This window comes from Mustela putorius, unplaced genomic scaffold, assembly GCF_011764305.1.
Source record: "Mustela putorius furo isolate JIRA1106 unplaced genomic scaffold, ASM1176430v1.1 tig00000585_pilon_pilon_pilon, whole genome shotgun sequence".
Classification (NCBI taxonomy): Eukaryota; Metazoa; Chordata; class Mammalia; order Carnivora; family Mustelidae; genus Mustela; species Mustela putorius.
Window position 1 is genome coordinate 3,049,602 of NW_025421424.1, and position 18,755 is coordinate 3,068,356.

The window sequence follows — 18,755 nt, forward strand, 5'->3', positions numbered from 1 at the left end:
CGGGGAGTGGTTTGTGCTGTGATCTTGTTTCTCTGACATATTCCAGGGGAATTGTTGACCTTTCAGTTTGCACAGATTTTTAGTTGCTGTTAGGGTGGAGTGATGACTTTAAAGCTCTTTATATGCTGGCCTGGAAACTGGAAGTCCATTGATGATTGTCTTTTTATCTCCATCCTTCCTTCTGCTTTTATTAGCTGGTCTTCTAGTACAAAGAAGAGCTAATCTTTTTTATTAGTGAGTTAAGTAAAATATTTATGTATTTATGTATTTATTTATTTAAATGGACTCATGGACTCCTAGGTTCCTATATCATTTAAAGGTTTATAACCTGTTCTTATTTATTTTGATACTCAGATCACTCCTGATTTGGCCAGTGGATGTCTTTTCCAATTAGCCTTTGTATGCTTTGACGTGTTCCCATTTTTCTTTGAGCAATTTCTTACTCTCTGATGCAACATGATATTGCAGGCTTGTCTTGCACTTTTCCTGCTCCAACCCTAGAACAATATAATTAAATTTTAATACATCAACTACTTTATTTTTTGGAGATGATATTCTAGATGAAGATAGAGGTTGGATTCCATGTTATTTATTAGGTTCATTGTACTAGACACTATATTCTATGTGTCATCAGCATTTCCAATGAAAAGGTGTCATCTGTTAGTCTTCTTCTTTGACTCTATTGTTCTTCTTTGGTTTAGCATTCCAGGTCTGGGTATGATTTGCACAGGTGTATTGATGTATCATTTTCATTTAGGTAATTGTTTTATTTGGGTGTGTTTGTTAAGAACTGCAATTAACCCCCCCCCCCAGTTAACTCAATATATCTAGTGATGTTTGGTTCTATGATTAGTTCTTGTTGATTCTCTAGAGCATAAAATATGGTCCCTGCTCCCAAGTAGTTTATATTCTAGTTGGGAAGGCAAGAAGAGCCTCCATTAAGCCATGGCAAATGCCACATGAAAGTGTATAAATCATCACTGTATTACATGGGTGCCAACAGTAAGTCTGTACTAACTCTTAATGGAAGCGGATGGAGAAGGCAGCAAGACCCCACAGCTCATATAGGACAGGAAGTCTTTGCAGACCTTGGATGAACTCTGCACATTTGCCTTGCCTAGAAAGATGAACTGTTTCATAGATGACCTTTTAAACCTGGGCTATGAATCTCAGTGAGACGCACATAGGGAAGAGTAGGCTGCCTTAACTGTCTTGGGTCTCACTGAATTTCCACGCAGAAGAATTCCTTTGAGCCTTGAGCAGGGTAATGGAGTTAAAGTAGGAGAGCATGACCTTATGACATTCTCTGCCTTTATTCACTCCTGATTGTTCTAGAGCTGGAAGCTCTGAGCTCTTGTGAGTGATGTTGCCAGACTTGCAGAAAGGATATTACCTAGCAGAAAAGCATGCCAAAGTTTTTTCCTGGCCCAATAATTGTATATCTCCATACTGCCTACACTCAAGGTTGTAAACGCCTTGGGGACAGGAGCTCTGCATTGTTTGTATTGGCATCTCCTATTGTATGTGGATAGGAGTTATTCATGCATTGATTGTTTTTCTGAAACAACTGCAACTATTTTATGATGTGTGACATGGGAGATACAGTGATGAGATTTGTTGAATTGTGCAAATTTATAGTTTGTGTGTGTGTGTGTGTGTGTGTGTGTATGTTAGCTTATACTTGTGGCCCTGGAGTGGTTCTAGACGTTCTTTTGTTGAAGCAAAATCACTATAGCAATTCCAGACTTCACTTTTCCTAAACATTTTTTTTTTCTTAACCACATTGTTCCTTTTTTTTTTTTTTTTTAAGATTTTATTTATTTATTTGATAGAAGATACAGCAAGAGAGGAAAAACAAGCAGGGGGAGTGGGAGAGGGAAAAGCAGTCTTCCCACTGAGCAGGAAGCCCTAAGTGGGCCTCAATCCCAGGACCCTGGGATCTTGACCTGAGCCAAAGGCAGTCACTTAATGACTGAGCCACCCAGGTGCCCCACCACATTGTTTCTTATTTAAAAAGCAGATGGCCTTTTAAAAGAAAGGGGTACCTGTATAATGAAAAGTCTCTTTTAAATAAAAATAGAACTATGACCTTGATGATCTTCAGCATTGAACTCTAGGCAAACCTAAAGCAAGAGAGGCCTTCCTGGCAATCCTCAGATGAAAACATGTAAGTGACTTCTCTGCTGCCCATGAAGATGGCTCCTGGAGAGATGGTTTACATTTTTTATGCTCCCTTCTTAGGCCATATTCTTGGGCCCAGTGAAGCCTGAAGCTTGGCATCTCATAATTCTTCCAGCCAGGAGATGCTTGGGATTCTGCCCCCTAAATGGTAGGGGTAGGTTCTGGTAGAATTCCAGGGCTCTACTGGATACGGACTGATCACCTCATGCAGCCCTCACAGCTGGGATGCCCGTGTACACCAACTTTGGAAACCAGCAGTTGAATTAAGGAAATCCCCCAACTTGAAATGAATATCAGCTTGAGTTATTAAGCCCAGAAATACTTCCTGTCTTTGAGATTTGCTGGTAGGCCATGCTTGCCTTAAGTTAAAAGGGTCAGGTTTTCCCGTAAGCACTTGAGCTTGAGCTCTCTTGCTATTTTGGGTAATCACCTCTCCACACACATATGCTTAATCAGGAGCGGGAGCAGAGGGAGTTTCGTCAACTTTGTCCTGGGCTGCATTAGGATCCCTTCCTTGGCCAAGTGAGTACTCTTGATGAGTTTGCCCCCTTCTGTGATCATGTTGTAGGGCTTTTGATTAGACATTGTTGTACGTAATCCAGCCCCATGTTAACAGGCATTCCTCCAAGTGACGACAAGATCTGGCCTGCAGTGGATGATGGCTCTCCCCTGGGATCTCCTGGGGACAGGCTGGTGCTTTTAGAACTGCCGTGCGCCTTGATCTTAATTTATCTGTTGTATTCAATGTCATTGGAAGCCAGGAAAAGGCCAAATAGCTGACCTCTGTTCCAAGGCTGTGATATTGCACCCACTCCAAGCTTCCTTTGATCCGGCTTTGGCAAGCCAAGTAGGGGAACTTCTTGGTCCCTGAAGGTTCATCTGACTTTGTCCATTTGTGACATTTAGTCATCAAATTACAGTTTGATGTGGTGGCAGGTTGGAGAAAAAGAAGGCTTTGACAGTCTACTAGAAAGTAGCTGATCAGATTGAGGCTTTTTCAGGTGTCCACAGGAAGATTAGTATTCCCCCCAGTCATCACCTGGCTGTCATGTGACATGAGGGATAGGACACTAGGCTTTGTTTGGGCTTCCTGGTTTGAGACTTGGAAAGGTAGGCAAAGCCATTATACACAGTCCACAGTGTTGATGTTAGGACTACTCCCACTCCAAATACAGACCATTCCTTGGCCTTTTTAGAGTGTTTACTTAGAGTGAATCCAAATTTGCTGAAATAATGTCTACCTTTGTAGGGGGCAGGAAAATAGATCCCAAGTTTTATTGAAAAAATTTCATGGAGAGAATTGTTGACTTACTTGAGCATGAAGGTCAATAAATTGGAAAGAAAAAAAGAAAGAAAAACTTGAAACAGCCTTGTGTGTAAGGTATTAGTGCTGAGTTAGGAAGACATGAGTTTCAGACAATTCCCATATGTGTAACTTTATACATATTATGGGCACACGGCTTTGCTCATGCATCTTCTGTTACCATCCGAAGTCTTATTGTGGGAACCGTGAAATAGTGAAACTGCATTTTAAAATGTGTTTTATAATTAGAAGCAGTGGCCTTGATGAATTTTGTCACAAAAATCAAGTGTTCAAGAGAACACTCTCAGTCTTAAAGAGAATAGTCCAGAAAACAGTCGCTAGCTATGTGGAAAAATGTCAGGTCTGGGTCTATATACTTTTAAAACAACAACAACAACAAAGGAATGCCTCCTTTTCTCCCAGCCTCCTTTTGGGGCTGCTTTCTCTGTTTCTCTGCTGTTCTAAGATGCTTGAGCTGAGGGTGGATGGAAGTGGCTGGGAAATATACCATTCCTTAAAGTGCTCAGAGTCTTTTCCTGGTGGTGTCCTGTGCTTGGTACTCTGAAACAAAGAATTTCAGGTAAAAGAAGTCCTTGATTTCTGGTTTTGTTTTGTGTTTTTTTTTTTTTTTTTTTTGGTGGGCTCTAGGGCAAGAAAAAAGTCTTTATCAGCCTTCTCAGAGCTAAACAGTAACTGTGGTTCTGTCTGTGGCGCCTCCTGTGGCTAGCCCAGCTGGGAAGGTCAGCCATTCTTCACGTGGGCACCCAGGATGGGCATTTGTAGGTGTTCAGAGCTACGTTAGGCCAGGCAGCCAGGGAGGCAGAGGTATTCAACACCTGGAACTGCTGGTTGGCTCCAGGATTGTAACAAGGCTTATAAAAGGGAGTGCTGAACAAGGTTGTCTCTTCATAAGGGCCCATCTGAGACCTGAGAGTCTTGGTTTCAGCCTGAGGACCTGGTTAGTTTTAAGCACAGAGAAACTTGCTCCTTGTAGTACACTTACATCATCTGAAGGCACTGCTCGAGAGTCCCGTTCAGATTTCCGACACTGCTGGGGATGGGGCCCTCTCCCATGTGCAGCAGGGATGGCACAGAACAGAGAACCCTGTAGGGCCTGTAGGTCTGGTGAAGCATCAAGGCCCACGTAGGGATAGGAAGCATTGGCATCAAGCTGGTAAACTTTGGAGTGTGTGGTGGGAACTGGTAGTGATGGGAGCAGAAAGCAGTTTTGGTCTAGGCCAGTGGTGACCTTCAGGCTCCCCACTGGGATCAGGAACAATGGGGTGTTGCAACCAAGGCCATGAGGCAGAGCAGAGAATTGTACCTGCGTGGCCATAGGTGAACTTTAATGACCGCCAAGGAGGGCTCAAGGGCCATTTGGAGACCCTGCCAGCCAAAGTGGGAGGACCAGGCCTCGGATTCCACAGATTTGCTCCAGGCTCGGAGCCAATGATTGGTATTATCATTACTCAAGACCTCCCTGATTCTTATTCTGAGGTACTGAATGTGAGCACTGTGGGGGACTCTAGTCAATGTTAGGGTCTACGAAGAATGTAGAACACCAAGTTAGGCAGGGACAGTATCACCTACCGTGGAGACATAAACTCCCTCCCCATGCTTTTGTTATCTTCTGACAGCTGGAATTTGGACATTTCTAGCCTTTGAGCAAGGAGATTCATTTCTCTACCATCAAGGAAACTTATTCCAAACTAGGTCTTTTATGACATTAGGGATGTAGTTCTTTTTTTTTTTTTCTCCCCTAGTCATTTGCTTTCTGGAATATTCCACCCTTATTGTACATAGCTAGAGGACATCTGAACAGTGTAATGATTTTTTATCTGTTCTTAAAAATTTACATTGGTTGTAGTGTGAACATGGCTCATGGGTGCTACTTTTTTGGGTGGCATAAATGCTAGCACTCATTCAGAGTGCCCCTGTGACATGCTTGGCTTTCCTGTTTTGACTGCCTCCTTTGGCAGAGACCCAAGGTCACACATGCTGAGACTGAGAATGACCTGCCTGGTCCTCCAATGAGAAATAGGGAGCACACCATGCTTTCATGCCAGCAAGCCATGAGAAATTGAGGCTGTTCATTCTTACTCTTGTTGATAATAGTGAACTCTCTGTGGTCTCCTGATTAATGCTTACCTCTCGGAGGATGAAGGGCGGGCTCAGAGTCACCAAGATATGAGTATCAGTCTTTAAAAAAAAAAAAACAATATAAAAAAAAAACCTGAAAATGCCACAAAACAGCAGCAGCAAAAGCACAGCAGATGTCGGGTAGCTCAGGCCTGTGCCAGTTTAGACAGGCTTCTCTGGAAAGGCCTTGGGCCGGGTGCTCTTTGTGGAATTTGCTCTGAAGGAAGGTATTAGTGACCAACGCAGCAGGTGGCAGATTCTTCAATGGTCCAACACGGCTCTGGCCTCCTTAAAAACGAGACCACATCATGTAGGCCCCAAGGATACATGCAGTGGGAGGTTCTCTTCTTGCTGGTGGGTCTTGGCTCTGCATTAGACAGCTTCTCCTTGGGTCCATCATCCTCAATCCTTCTTTGTCGCCGTCTCCCCATGGAGAGCACGTTAGGCATGGCCTTGCCCGAGGAGGCTGTCCGGGAATCTGTCCTTCACCAGCCGCATATGCCGCACCCCCAAAGCTGCGTGACTGTTACAGCCCAGCGCTGCTTTATGTTTCTGTCCTGGAAGAGCAGCCCTTAAATTTTTTTTTTTTTTTTTTGGAAGTTGTGCCACTTTTTCCTTCAGCCTCCATACCCACTTCTGCCAGTTGTGCCATTTGGCCAGAATGTGCCAAATTAAAAGTTAAGAATTTTATTGTGTACTCATGCTAAGGGATGGTTTTTCAAGCCAGCTATTAGGATGTCATCTCCTATCTGTATATTTTAAATGCAAATATATGTCAAGAGCCACAGAATAGAATACTGGAAATTAGGACTGTTTTAGAGAATCTGGGCTGGGGGGGGTGGGTTACTGCAACCACAGGGCTAGAAAAGAAGTTCAAGATCATTTTTGCCTCGAGGTTGTTTGGAGATTTTGTGAAACTCACTGAGAAAGGCCTGAACTGTTTCAGTTTAAAGCACCTGTGTTTTCCTTCTGTGTGCTCCTAGTGTTCAGGGTCCTAGCAGTCTAGACCACCTTGCCACATTGAACCAGTACAGCCCGAGAGGCAGAAAATGTAGCAGCTGCTTCTGTTACCCTCGGCCTCAAAGGCTGAGGCTAAGGACCTCACTGCTAGGTGCCTGCCAAGGCCTTTGGCTTTCTTGAATGACTTGATCACCCACTGATGTTTCAAGGCTGGGTGCTCCCCAGCTGGAGCTCTGAAAATGCTTGCATGGCATCCCTAGAGAAGGAAACTAACTTGAAAGAAACTCTCACAAAGTAAATCACCAGGACCGGATGGTTTTCATCCAAGAGCTGGGGAAGGAAATGAAGTGTGAAATAGCACAGATACTGATGAAGACATTAGTTCTCCATTAAAACCACAACTGTGTCAGAGCAGAGGAACTTTGCTAACATGATGACCTTATTGCTAGAGGATAGAGATTAGTGGCCTATCTGCTGCCTCCAGAAGACCTGGTCTACTTGGAAAGAATGGCACAAAATATGAACAATAGCACGATAGCCTTTATTCCCCTAAAGCAGGTAAGAGGGACAGTGTGCTGATTCATGTGTGATAGCATTTTAGTAGAAGCCTTGGAATAAATATAATAGTGAGTATGTCACACATAGGCTGCTGTCCCCTATTTCTGTGCCCTTGGCACACATTGCTCATCAATCTGGTGCTCTTCCCTTTGAACCTGGAGTCTCACGCTCCTCAGTTCTGTGCTCCTGACTGCCACCATCAAGTGACCACAGTTGACATATGTGTTAAAACCCATTTTCCCTCCTTGCTTAAGGAGATGTATTTTTTTTTCATGGACCACATGGTTCATAATTAAATTATAAAAAATGACAAGAAGGAAGACTTTCACAGGTAGTTTAGTTTAAGAACAGGACAAGAAACATATCACATGCTTTCTTCTAAAGGCTGAGTTAGCAGAACATCCATCTCCACAAATAGTTTTGCGAGAACTGAATCCAGATGCATAATCCCAGCTCAAATCTCAGTAGGGTCTTTCCGGAGGGAAGAGATGTCACTTCCTCTTTGGCAACAAGCAGCAGGCTCCAGAAAGTTCTTTTGAGGAATGAGAATCAATAGCAGCATCCTTCCTTAGGTATTTCCTCGCAGAGTTTGTAAACGTTGTTGAATCCAGCCACAATAGCAAGTCGTTAGAGCAAAGAAGTGAGGTATGCTTTGAGAGAAGAGCTACACTGAAGTCCAGAGAGAAGAGAGACAGGAATGTTGGACTTTGAAAAAGCTCAGTAACTTTACAGAATACTTGGAGTTTTGCTGGGACTGGCCTTCATTTCACACTAAGGCAGCAGAAGGCCAGTTCTGCTGCAGGTCTGGGAAGCCCATGGGCCTATCCACAAGACATTTTGTCATTGGAATGAACAAAGCCTCCTGTCACTGATAATGACAAAGTGATTCGGCTATAATAACGGTCTACAGCCTAGTGATCGCCATATAAAGGGGTCCGTGATGGAGCAGATCTCCTAGAGTGTGTAATGTGATCTGATCATTTAAAGAAAACTACCTGTGTGCTGTGTTAGGTAGGGGACGGGCTGTTTTCCTTGATCGGTGAAGAGACGCTGTATGCTTTGATTAACAGAGAATCAGAATATAGTAAAGTGCCTACATAGCACTCTACCGTGATCTCTCATTGATAGTTCAAGAACTTGTCGTGCTGTGAGGTTATCACAAGGGCGATGGCCCAGTGTGGGAGCTCAGGGGCCACAGTGGCAATGATGTGATAGGATCCACTGGACAGCAGACATGGGCACTAGTCCCCACCCCGCCATTAGGGACCCAGGCACCTTGCTCAGATCTAGCAGAATCCTAGGTCATGGGATGAGATGCTGGGGAGGGCATTTTGTCTAGATCCCTGCTTCAAGGAGCTAGGGAGTCTCATCAAGTCTGTTTTCAGGAAGTAGTTGCTTAGCAAGAGTAAGTCAAGTGCATAATGTGTGGGAGGCCTGGGGGAGTGAGAGGAGACAGTGCAGGCTCCCAGGCAGCAGACCTCACGTCACATTTTGCTTTTGCTTCGGAGCCTCAGTTTCCCATTTTTTAATCGGTGTGGACACATCAATGAGGGTTTACCACGGTCTTTCAAGCACAGGGAGAATTCTCTGCAGGTTAAATGATGAAATGTGGTGCTGATGACCTAGATTTCGAAGGCACATTGTAATTGATAAAGTGCTTTCATCCGCATGATTTCATCCTGCTGAGGACTCATCAAGTGGGATAAGCAGTGGGATTCCTTATCCACTTTCTACAGATGCCTCAGCTGACACTCAGTGGGACACAGTGGCTTCCTTAAGGTCATAACCAAGGTCAGAACCAGGGCTCCAACTCCCGCCTTCTGGTCTGAATCCAGGGTTCCCTTTCACCACAGAATGACAGATAATGGAGAGTTTACTCTATTTATCATTCACTTTTGTGACAGCGGAGTCTTCCACGTCACAGCATGGTAAAAATAGACTCTGAGGGCAAGAGAGTTCTCAGTAGCAAACAAACTGAGCTCACCAAAATGTTCTCGTGGGCAGGCTCAGTTGCTGTGGCCTTTAGGAAAGCCTTGGCAGGCCTGCAGCAGGCAATGTCACCTACTCACTGTGCCCAGTCTTCCCTGAGGAGCTGCCTCCTGCCGGGATTGCCCTAGAGGACACAGGGTGGGGGGTGGGGGTGGGGGGCAGAGATTGGGAGAAGGGTTTCTTCTAAGGCATGGGAGCCACTGACCTGGAGCCCATCCCTGGTGAGGGATGACTGTGTGTCCCACAGTAGCAAACTTACTGTGGTTTTAGCACACAGAAGGAGAAATGGCCTGGTGAGCCTGGGCCTCCTTTGCCAACTGAGGATTTTCTGAGGGGCAGGGGGAAGGAGAGCGAGGGGGTATGAATGAGTCAAAGCAGCAAGGCTGAAGAAAAAGTCCCATTTCTTTCACTTAAAGATAATTTTTAATTCCTTCTATCTTCCCAAATGATTAAAAAAACACATTTATACATACATGTATATGTGGTTAAAATGCAGATAAATAAGAAATAAGGAACCATACAGAGAAAGTTTAACACTCACAGGGAAACACAACCACTTTGTCTTTGTGAGGGAGACAAAGAACTTGTTTTTGTGAAGATGCCCTGCTGGTATTCTGTGTCGTATTTTAAATATTTCTCCTGAAAATATCTGGTGAAGGGGAAATGCTTTACATTACAGCAGAAGAACTTAAAAATTAGACATGTTCCCCACTTGGAGAAAGCCTCTCAAACCAGTGGTCCTCATCCTTTTAAAGTCATGGATTGCTTTGAGAATCCCATAAATACCATACATTCTCTTCCCAGAGAAATGCAAGTTCTTACAAATTTAGCCTATGACTTTAGGTCATATGAAACCCCAAAGCCCTTCCACTGACATTAGGTTAATAGCCTCTTCCTTGAAAAAATTAGAAATTAATATTTTACAAAACAATTTTTCCTTTATAAAAAGATTCACTGCATGCAGTTGAGATGGTTATAATTAAAATGTATGTATACAGCTAGTGTCACACAAAATATTCTGATTTCTGTGAAGTTATACTGTGAAGTAGTCTATAACATTTGTATTTTCCATCTGTAGTCATTGTGCATTCATATATGCATATATGTGAAGCATAGAGCTTACTTAAAAATACATATACATATATTTTTATATATATATATATATAATGTATACACACACACACACACACACATATATTTTTAAGTAAGCTCTATGCTCAACATGGGGCTTGAACTCATGACCCTGAGATTAAGAGTCACATGCTCCACTGACTGAGCCAGCCAGGTGACCTCACACACACTTGTAATTTTATCTCATTTTTTATGAATTCTTTTAAAGATGGTGCATAGTGTGTACTCCATTGTAATTTTTATCTGATAACACGTGATATTTGGTATAATAAGGAAAATCTGCCTTCACTGTTAAATCAGTTTTGATTACACATAGAATATGGTATATAAAGTAATATTTTAATAGGTACAACAGCCCAAATGCCATCAATGAGATCTCATCATTCAGACTTGTGAATTCTGGGAAAAAAATTACTTCCACATGTTCCTAAAACTACTTAAGATTTTTGATTGGTTGGTGGTCTGTTGATTCTAAATATCTGACCTGTCAAAAACTGCCATCTTTAAACTCCAGTGATGCAAAGAGGCTCAGAATTAGCCAGGGCTGAATTTATTACAGAACAAAGGGAGGTGATGATTAACATACCCATCTGAGCAGTAGGGGGGAAAATAATCCTTGAATGGATTAGATGCCATGATCCCCAAACCACGTTCTCTGAGTGTTGGGTCCTTGCCCAGAAATGGGGAGAGGCCAAACACTGATGCCTTTTAAATGACAGGGTATCTCCATGGGACTCTAGTCAGGGACACTGGTGCAGAGGGTTGAGGGTCAATGAGAAAAAAGCCTTTCTTTCTCCAGTGCTCCAGTGGAGCTGAGGACTAGACCCACTCCATGTGCAGTAACCCTCAAAACTGTCAGCCAACCCAATTAGTGTTATTCAATTATCAGTCTGCCTGTCTGGGTGGAGATTACATTCAAGTGTAAATAAAAGAAGGTGTTTTTTTTTTTTTTTTTTTTTTTAAACCAGTAACTAGGAATAACTTCTATTTTTTTTTTTTTTTTGACTCCAGTAGGCTACTTTCAAGATGGGCATAGAGGCTGCCAAGAAGATGAAGTGAATTATTATGTACTGTCCCCCAAGAAGTTAAGAGTCCTAGGCAGTCTCTCCCTGTTCACTGGCAACATCTGGTAGATTCTGTGCATCCCCGGGGTATAATTCTAGGGAAATGTATGTTTGTAAGAATAGTCCATGGACAGACCACTAAACCTATTTTCTGACAGATTTTCCCACAATTCTCTCTTTCCTGTAACATGTCTTACAAGCTTTATAAAAAGGCTGGATTTTACAACAGGGTGAAATGGTAGCATTGACAGAGATTGAGTCTCTGAGAAGGGCCTCCAGCAGATGGGGACCCTCATGAGAAGGAAACAGACCATTTGGAAAGTCCTTTTGACCCTCATCCTCTGGAGGGAATCCCAAGCCCAGGTGCTCAGGAAATCTCCTGTCACTCTGAGATGGGCTAGAACACAGTGCCATGCCCCAGGCTTCTAAATACAGTTCAGGCTGGGTCATCATGACATGCCGAGCTGGCACCACGATGGGGATTGAGTGGGAACTGTGACAGTGCTTAAATGCCACGGCCCTGGGGCTCCAAGTCTTCCTGGGCTGGGACAGGGAGAGGGAGTGAAGAGCCTTATGGGGAGGAGGGTGAGAGCAGCTTTGGCAAGGAAGTCCTGCTACCTCAGTGACAGCACCGCTCCTTCGGAGAGCAGCAGACACCCGGCAGCCACACAGCAGCTATTTTAGAAGCTGTCCGTGTCTGAATTGCTGACACACTCGGAGGACACTGTCTCTTCAAGAGTCATTCTGATCAAGGTAGGTAGGCCTGGGGGAAAACAGAGGCATGCTGGAGCCAAGGTGTTGGTGGAAGAACGAGTGGAGCTAAGTGATCCCAGCAGACTTACTCAGGGAGGCAGGAATGGAATTAGGAATAATGTGTTGACATTGGGATTCCCAAATCAGCCTTCCAAGTCAGCCTTCATGTAGAGGACAGTGTTAGGCAAGCCCTTACCTTACCCTACCCTCTTCTTTGCCATTACCAAAAATTTGCTCTACAATGAGCATCCTTTGACAACTCATTCCTTTCTGAGGAGGGCCTTAGAAGGAAGAAAGAAGACTGGAGAAGACAGGAGGGGGGTTTTTCGGGAGGGTTCTGGAGCCCTGGGATGTGAGTATGGAATTCCAAGTTTGGTAAGCATCTCCGGCTGAGGGTCAGTGAATTGTAAATATAAAGCCACTGCCACAAACATGATTAATCCAAGGTGTGCATTTCACTCTCAGCGCTTGCCTTATACTCCCAACTGGATTCTTTTCCCTTGTCAAAGTGTTTGGCTTTAGGATTTCCGAAGAAAGTGTGGCACAGTGGATGGGTTCAGGCTTCAGACCAAGACCGGGGTCCTTTGTTTCTCTCTGGTACTTCTGGGTGGGTGGCACTGGGCAGGTTACCTTGGCTAAGTCTCCCTGATAGGGTTAGAGTGCACAGCTTTCAGACCTTATCCCCATGCTCCCTGGGAGACTCCCTTGAGCTCTAGATCTTTCCTGCCACCTGAGTGTGATTGTGGGGTCAATTACATTTGCCATTACCAAAGGGTGAGCCAGAGGGTGAGTGATGTTGATTTGGAGCAGGGGATGCTGTGGCCTCCCAGCTCCTTCATGTGTCGCCCTTTCTCATGGAACAGTGCCCTTGGACTGCATCTCCAGCCAAGGTTGACGGAAGTCAAGGTTCGACTTTTTTTCCCCAGCCCCATTTCCTTACTGAAGGTCCAGCATACATCTTTCCCCAGTGATATTCCCTGTTGTCTCTTCTTTTACATCCTAGTCATTTTCATTCTCAATAGCATGGCAAGGTCTAATAGCATGGCAAGGTCTATGGCATGCTATTCTACCAGGGGAACATCAAGTAGGCAGACCCACACAAAAGGAGGGTTTCTTAGCTGACATTTTCACTATTTCTTTGCTTTCCTTCCTTCTGCCTTTCCACCGTTTCTTCTAACACCGTTCAATTTTGATGGTTTCTGCTCTAGGCCCTGAATTATTTTCTCACCATGGGATCTACATTTTACATTTTCTTTATTAGGATTTGATTTTCTCTATTTGAAAGAACACAAACCTTCTTTCTCTCTCTCAGATATGGACAGGATGTCTCAGATATTGGGGAAGGATCTAACCCTTGTGGTCACTCCCCTTTCCACATGATAGAAGAAACTAACATTTAATATACTCCTGCTGTGTGCCAGGGGCTTTACTGAGAGTTATTGGCATCTCTATTTTAGATGAGGAAATTGGCTTAGAAAGGTTATGTTGATTGCTCAAAGTCATACATCTGGGTCTGTGTGATTCTAGAGGACTGTGCTTTATCCCCTTCCTGGCTGCATCTCTGGAAACCTGGCTTTACTGCAGACAGCACAGACCCTAGCTGAATGGGGGTGTGGAGGGGGCAGAAGTCATTGTGTTCCTAAAAACGGGTCACCCTGTTTCTGAAGGAGAGGGCTTGTGTGCCACCTTACTTCTCCGTCAGCATCACTAGCTCTAACACTTGAAGGCCTTACTCTTTTCCCCATTTTTATCTTCATGACCTCTGGCACCTTCTCTTCTTAAGTTGCTATGGAGGAGAGTTAGTATCTGAGAATTTTCCAGATGCTTGGCTGCGAGTGCTACACACAGAAATGACTGAATTCACTGAACTCGTTTGAAGCCTATGAAAAACTTGAGGTGAGACCTTGCCAATCAGCTTAACACAACCCACAGTCATTGAAGGAAAAATAGGTGGGATGCCAATAATTTAGGTTATATATGGAGGTGACCCCATTGAGATTTCATTGGGAACATGGCATTCAATGAAGATCCTCATTACCACAGGTACATTGGTCTCTGGAAGATCAGAAGATGAATAGCATGCAAGTCTCTTCATCTGGCTTCAGTCTACACTTCCCAGCTCTTTGGTCATATCTCTTCTCTTGCCTTGCTAAACATACAGCATTTCATTCATTCATTTATTCAACAGAACCAACATTCTGTCAAGTGCATAGTAGGTGCCAGGCACTGTCCCCGGTACTGACGATATAAGAGGAATAATGCAGATGTGTTCTGAATTAATTGCTGTTCTCTAAGCCTGTCTGGTAGACTTTATTGCCGTGCCTCTGCCATAAAGTTCTCCTTTCCTGGGAGATTCTTCTGCCCCTTTCCCCCATTTCTGACATTTTATTGCAGACATCTTTTCATTAGGCCAAGAAAGGACCCCTGGGCTGAAAGAGAGTCTTCTCATCTCTAAACTTCCATAGCATTTTGTTGATGTTTCTCTTAGATGAACATGAAAATGAGCATTTTATCTATCCATTTTACTGTTTTACTATTGATAAGGTATTTACATACACATACATGCATGCTGTGTTAGACAGTCACACAGTAGGTACTAATGATGTCCTCCTTTTACAAATGATAAAACTTAGGCTTGAAGAGGTTAAATGACTTGGTAGAGATTAGACAGTTGGAAGGGAAGAGGTGAACTTTAGAATTTGTTTTTTGAATTCCAAATTCCAAACCCCAGTGTGCTATGTGCCATGTTGGATTTTGACTAATCTATTTTTATTAGATTATTGACCCCTCCTGTCTCCTAAGTGGTAAGTTCCCGAGAACATAGATCATATCTTATTCAGTGTTGTTGCCCTCATAGTACCTTACACATTGGTAGGTCTCAGTGAGTTAATCAACAATTATTTGCTGAATAAATAAGTGATTTATCAAACAGATGGATTTAGAAGATTATTGGGGAGGTCGTTATATATTTGCCAGCCATGTAGCTCTCTTACAGTCTTTAAACAAGATGACTCTCTATGTTTGGCATGATACGTTAGGTTTTAAACTTAGTGTAGCTGGTGGTCTTTTGCATATAATTTGAAGAGAATTTTGTGTCCCTGGTTGTGCTCAAATGTCTATTCTACTTACATGTTTCAGATCTCCATCTCCAAGGGCACTGTCTCTGGAAGTTGAATTACACTTATTGTTGGCTGTTTACTTCTTCCCTTTTTGTGTATTAGCACGTATTTGTTCTTTTATTGGTGCTCAATGAGAATATGCTAACAAGGTATAAGGCAAGTTCTTCTAGGGCCTATGGGGGAAGGGTTCCTTCTCACTTCATGGAAATGAAAGACCACTATGGCAGATGACTTATGGTGCTACAGCAATGGTCAGGGTGGTGGTGGGAGGTTAGAAGTAGTTGTGGTTGCAAAGATCAAACAACCACTGGCTTGGGGATGAACTAATGTGTCACTTCACCCAGAAAATGTGCCAAGAGCCTTAAGGAGGGGCCTGTGTTGACAGCTGCTGGCTCAAAATTGACTGGTAAATCTTGAAGACCACCCAGTCAATTAGGATCAACTTTTGGAGGATCTCTGGTGTAAGAGGTATTTAGATAGAATATTGCCATGTGGCTTGTGACCAATTTTTAATTTTTTTGTTTATGCATTTTCTGTGCTTTCCATCAGGAGTATTTTCTGAACCAAAAGTCAATCTCAAAAATTTTAATTTTATAGGAAGAATGAAATAAAATATCTATATAGGACTGTTCTAGGAAACACAAGACCCATACTTGTCTTCATTTTTTCTTGGTCTTCCTGATTTATTAACTTCATCACTGGCATATAATCTTATATGTGAATTTCATACTGTATTGTTTACTAATGCTTTCACATACAATGTGATCAGATGAATCCTCCTCAAGTATAGATATCCATTTAGGACTATCAAAAACTCTTGGGCCATGAACTGTGACCGGAGTTAAGCCTAAATAAATCAAATTCTGCATAAGTAGGAACTAATTCAGCTGCCTTTTCTTATCTTTCACTGCGGTCATTATACATTTCTCAAAGTCCAAACATTTTCTGAGTACCTTCTAATGTTTTGCTTATGGTCTAGGCTAGAGTGAAAGAGTGACTTGACATTGACATTGATCTTCAGTGACCTGTCACCTTTGGATGTTTTACCCTGGGGGACTGGGGACAGGAAGTGAAGTACAACAAAAGGTGGTTTTTTGTACTTACTTATTAAATAATATTAAGTCAGTGAAGATATCTCAGATGTTCCTGAGCACAACTGCCTGGCTCCTGAGAGCAAAATTCCTGTCTGACTCTGGCTTGAATTTTCTCCTCTCCCCAAAGAACTGACAATGCTTTAGTTCCCATGGATCTATCTCCTGACTGAACAATCTGAATGTTAGCTCTGCATTTCCAAGTTCAGTGCGGGAAGCACCCAGCTCTGCAGGACTTGTTCTGAAAATGAGGAAAGAGTGTTGAGTGGGAAGAGCATCAACTCTAGTGTCAGAAGGACTCAAATCCCACTATGACTAGTTACATAATGTGAGAAAGCCTCTCAGTCTCACCAAGCCCCAGTTAACTCCTTTACAAAATGGCAACAGTAATCCCCACTTCATAAGGTTTTCTATGAAAATTTGCATGAGATAATGTATGCGGAATATTTAGTGTAGTGCTCATAACTTCTCTTCCTTTTTTGCTTCCACTTTCAAAGTATGCTGGAGCGTAAGAGGCTGAACCTTTCAAGACATTGAGCCTTTGGTCAATAAGAAATAGATACAGAAATTACTGCTGCCACTTCATTGCAAAGCCTCTTTAAAAGGCTGAGTTCTCAGGGATGACTTTGGGTCCCTGCCTCTAGTTCTGTGTGTCACTGAGACAGATGCTGGTTGTCAGGTGGTGAGTGCTTTAGGCAGCTGAGAGATATGTGCTTTTTGTCTCCTTAATTGGCTTATTGGCATGGGAATTGCAGGCTTCGGGTTACCTCCCCCCTTTTCCCAAATAGAACTTGGAGGGCATGGAGAGCTCAGATAACTTCATTCCATCACCAAAGTCATCTAACAGTCTTGTTTGAATGTTTGCTATCATCATAATTTTACTTTAATCCAACCTGGGTTATAGTTCATTCCATTGACGCTCTGGACTGGGTATCAAATTTGGGCTCAGTCCATACTCGAGTCCATGCCAAGTGCTCCGCTTCTGCCATATTTAGAATTACTCTATGAAAAATTTCATCACCAAATTTTGCTAAGCTACCTGATAAAATCTGACATCCCAGAACCAATTTCCACTGCAGAGATCCTCTAGAAATAGGAGTTTACTTGAGCCTGGTGCAGAAAGTGCTGCCTGGGTTATAAGCTTCTGATGTCTGCCCTGGTGTGAATGGAAACCCTTAGATGGCTGTGGGAGTCTTGGTTTTGGAGACTTCAGGACTTAGGAAATAGACCAAGGAATGGCTGCCCCACCTGTATCAGATAGGAAGTATCACTCAGTATAGTCATGTTCCAGTTATCGGTAGGAAAAAATGATTGTTTGATTATCATCTGGGTTGTGTCTTTCTCCTTTGTTTCAGACTGGTTTCTTCCTTGGAGTAGCCAAAGTCCAGGCTTATGGAAGTGGCACTGTACATCTAATCTCAGAAAATTCTGCATCTCTTATCTGACTACAGTAGTCTTCTGTGACCCCTCTCCCACACTGAAACTGGGCTGTTGTATATCATTCATATAGAAGATGTGACAAAGCATTAAATTCAGCTTGTGGAATTCACAGTTTAGGAAGGAAGTCAAAACTATCATCACCTCCACTTAAAAAACACTTTGGTATAAAGAAAGCAAAGTCTAAACTCCATATTAGGCACCCAAGTTCCTCCTGGAATATAAACTCCATGTGGCCAGAGATTTTACTCCCCCCTGAGGTCTCAAGGATCTAGAAGAGTGACTGGCACATAGTAAATGTCAAATAAATAGTCATTTAGTTGAGTTTGAGTTGAACCTGACTTCCCACCTTTATGTCTTATCTCACCTCTCCCCTTCCCTTATGTATTTTAAGCTCTGGCCATATCAGTCTTCTTGTAATTCTCTAAAAATGGCAAGTCCTTACTGGTGCTATTCCCAGTAACTTAAATTCCATCCCCCTAAATTCTTTGTGTGCCCATATTGAACTTCTATTTCAAGTCCATCTTCAAATTACACCTTGAGAAGTTTTTTTGATCCCAAATCATTGACTTGCTTGCTCTTCAAATTCCTTAATACCTTGCTCCCATATCTATTGGAACACCTATCATAGCCAGCCTTCTTTTTTTTTTTTAATTTTTTATTTTTTATAAACATATATTTTTATCCCCAGGGGTACAGGTCTGTGAATCGCCAGGTTTACACACTTCACAGCACTCACCAAAGCACATACCCTCCCCAATGTCCATAATCCCACCCCCTTCTCCCAAACCCCCTACCCCCAGCAACCCTCAGTTTGTTTTGTGAGATTAAGAGTCACTTATGGTTTGTCTCCCTCCCAATCCCATCTTGTTTCATTTATTCTTCTCCTACCCACTTAAGCCCCCATGTTGCATCACCACTTCCTCATATCAGGGAGATCATATGATAGTTGTCTTTCTCTATAGCCAGTCTTCTTTAACAGTTTGTGTGTCCTTTCCTATGAAATTGGATTGTGAGCTCCTATGGAGCA

General features: G+C 43.0%; 1 protein-coding gene across 2 annotated transcripts in view; it reads left to right on the forward strand.

Moving 5' to 3' along the window:
• Positions 1-18,755, forward strand: part of TBX15 (T-box transcription factor 15) — a 103,192-nt gene that overhangs the window by 31,945 nt on the left and 52,492 nt on the right. The window contains exon 1 of one of the 2 annotated variants that reach the window (XM_004771051.3): positions 11,835-12,078. The exons of the other annotated variant lie outside the window; for it this stretch is intronic. The gene's annotated coding sequence lies outside the window, so the exon portion shown is untranslated. Of the gene's footprint in view, positions 1-11,834; positions 12,079-18,755 lie in introns of those variants that run through there. 2 annotated transcript variants of the gene reach the window in all.